Below are 3,025 nucleotides of genomic sequence, written 5' to 3'. Positions count from 1 at the left end.
TCGTACCTGTGATTATACTTAATTTTATTGGAGAAGAAATAGTTGCAAAATCAAACAGAATGCAATGGCGAAAACCGTTTGATTTCAGAGAAGAATCAAAAACCGCGAAGAAGAAGAGAGAGACAAAGACAAGAGAATGTTGTATGGTTGGAGAGAAAGTAGTCTTTTATTAAAGAAGGCAAATGCGTCTTTTTAAAAACGCTTTTAACAAAAAATCGGGTACGAATACAAATGGAAAAATAAAACAGGTACAAGTTAAAAAGGGACGACCAAATAAGGTGACTGTTGCAATTTTTACTAAATTTTGTAAAAAATGAAAAACAATCATATTAATTGAAATGGATGGAATAGATTGGCAGCGAACAAGAAGCCACACCATTACCATATTCTGGTTGGCTCTTTTATGCAAAGCTAGGTTTTTGGATCCAAAAGCCAAGACAAAAGGACGACAAACATTTAGCTCACTGAGGAGAAACAATATGATAAAGCTCTTGTTTCAATTGAAAATACTCATTATTACAAGTACACTTGAAATACCAAAAATATATATGAACAGAGACATTTTCCCCATATAAAAACTGAAAACATAATTAATAGTTATAAATCTGCAAATATGTGGTAAGTTTTTGAGTCCACTACAATGAGCCTGAAGGCAGCTACTAAAACAGTAGCAGATGCGAAACCAAAGAAGACAATATTTAGCCAATGCCATCTCTTTTGTAGTGAAGACAACTGTTTTTTCATGGCAACAAGGTACATATGGTTAGGGAGAATAAATGTGAGTGGAAATGTGCTGATAGCACCTGTGAGGCTCATGAAATCCCCGAGGAAAGGTAATATTGCTGACAAGAACGTAGTAATTGCCAGATAACTACCTCTCACTACTGTTCTAAATGCAATGTTCCGAAAATCGAAGTTCCTTTGAATCCATATTTGGTGTCCAGGAATTCATATGTTGGACTTGCAAATATCTACAATAAGCAAAAACATGGCAACCTTTAGAGCAGAAAAAGAGGGTAACCATTGGCGAATTTAAGATTTAGAGTCACTATTTTCAGAATAAACGTAATCTTATACTCCATGTACACATCTTATATGTCTTTTTATATATAATGTATACATAATCCGAGCCTAAAGTATCGTGTTATGTTGAACCCACATTAACCCGTCCTACATCTCTGATAGTTAAAGAGCTGACCTTTCTGTTTCAAAACCAAGATAAGATCAAAGTAAAGATATTCTTACGTGCAACGATATGATGGATTGCAAGAAAGCAGCAAGGTTGGCTAGTGCCTTCACCCAAACTGGGCCACTGACATGATTGAGCAAATAGGACGACGTTCTTGATCCATAAGCCCAATATCCCACGAATGTAACGGCAAAAACAGGTGCAGGTCCTATTGTGAAATGTATATATAGGGCTTTCAACATGTTGTCGACAACAGGTGCTCTAAGAGTAGCCTGTTACACAAGCATATACTTTTATGATGGTAAACAATGATCGATAAAAACATATAGTCCATCACACAAATTCATCACTAAAGTGACACTTTGTTCACGAGGCTACTATATTTCTAGCTTATATAGATACCTGGATCTCTGGAACCATTCCGGAGTTAAACGCAAAAACAAGGTTTCCTGCCGCACCAATAGTTGCAAAAACTCTTCTTGCATTTGATCCTGGAATGCTATAGTCCCTAGGTGGAGCATTCATACCTAAGATTCAGGACAGAAGAGAAGGATGTATGTGAAACTAGTAGTTCTTCAGAGAATACAGTTTGAAATTATATATTACACGGATGGTTCACGTGAAGTTAATTTCTAGAAAACCAATATAATAATACATAGTACTACGTAAGAAAACCATTGGCAGAATAGATATCTTTCCCATTTCAGAGAGAAACAGAGCCATGACGATTCTAATAGTACGTAGTATATTAGTCGCCGGGGGCTTCATCTTTGAGACGTGCAATCCCATGTCACTAAATTAAATGCGAAGAATTATCTTATGACAGATATTTGGTAGAAAAAGGTGATGTTAATATAGCATGTCTAATAATAAGGTAAATGTTGAAAACCAGAAGTAGACTTAGACAGTTGTTTTACTGAGTGCAACAACCAGACAAGCTCCATCTAATTACATTGAGCATACAGAACTTCAATTTTTTTCTTCCAAGACCTCCTTCTTCGCCTTTGCTTTCGCGTGCTCGACAGCTCGGACCAGCTTCTACTCAGCCGCCATAGATATGTCGCGAACCATTGCATGTGCTGAGGCCGCATCCTCCTTATAAGAAGCGGCATCTCGCTCGGCCCCAGACTTAGCCGAAGTCAAAGTAGTAATCTCCCGGCGAGTGTCCAAAAGAAGGCCCTGGGAGGTCGCCAATTCACTGGCCACAGCCTCGCTCCGCTCCGTCAGCCCGTAGATCTCCGCCTCCAACTGACTAATTTGCGAGCTACTCTACTCAACCTACAACGAAAGGCAAGACGATGAATATGAGAATAACGGAACATGTGTGGATTCTGAGTAAAAAAGCATGTGCAAGCAAGGGAGAGTACCTGAGCAGCAAGAGCGGCCTTCTCCCGAAGAGCCGCCTCCAAAGAAACCCGAAGCTTCCCCAACTCTTTATCTCCCCGAGCGCCACAAGCCTCCGAGTCTTGAAGTTTTGAAGCAATGATATCGCGCTCCTTCTCCCGGCCAGAAAGCTCCTCATGAAACCGGAGGATGGCGTGATCATACGCCTCTTTACATTGCGACACAACAAAAAAAATTAAGAGAGATGACAAATGATGCTCGAGAACAAAAGGGAATACGCAAGGAAAAACTATCACCTGCTGCAGGGACTTCTCCGCCTCTTTAACAGCACTAGAAACGTCGAGGTCAGCCCCGTCGGTTACGCCATCAAAGATGTTGGCAATAAAGCCTTCCCCTCTGAAAGGAGAACCATCTGTGGCACCGATCTTCCATTCGGTGTCCCTCAGTTCTCCTGATAAGACCGGGTAGTTCTGAATAAGATCGTTCGCGCCA

At 40.3% G+C, this 3,025-nt stretch overlaps 1 pseudogene; it reads right to left on the bottom strand.

Moving 5' to 3' along the window:
* Window positions 1-597: 597 nt before the first annotated feature.
* Window positions 598-1,978, bottom strand: LOC107829554 (proline transporter 2-like; annotated as a pseudogene).
* Between the last annotated feature and the right edge of the window lie 1,047 nt (window positions 1,979-3,025).

This window comes from Nicotiana tabacum, chromosome 6 (assembly GCF_000715075.1).
Source record: "Nicotiana tabacum cultivar K326 chromosome 6, ASM71507v2, whole genome shotgun sequence".
Taxonomy (NCBI): Eukaryota; Viridiplantae; Streptophyta; class Magnoliopsida; order Solanales; family Solanaceae; genus Nicotiana; species Nicotiana tabacum.
Note: the sequence above shows the minus strand (reverse complement) of the source record. Positions and strands in the feature narration are given on the sequence as shown.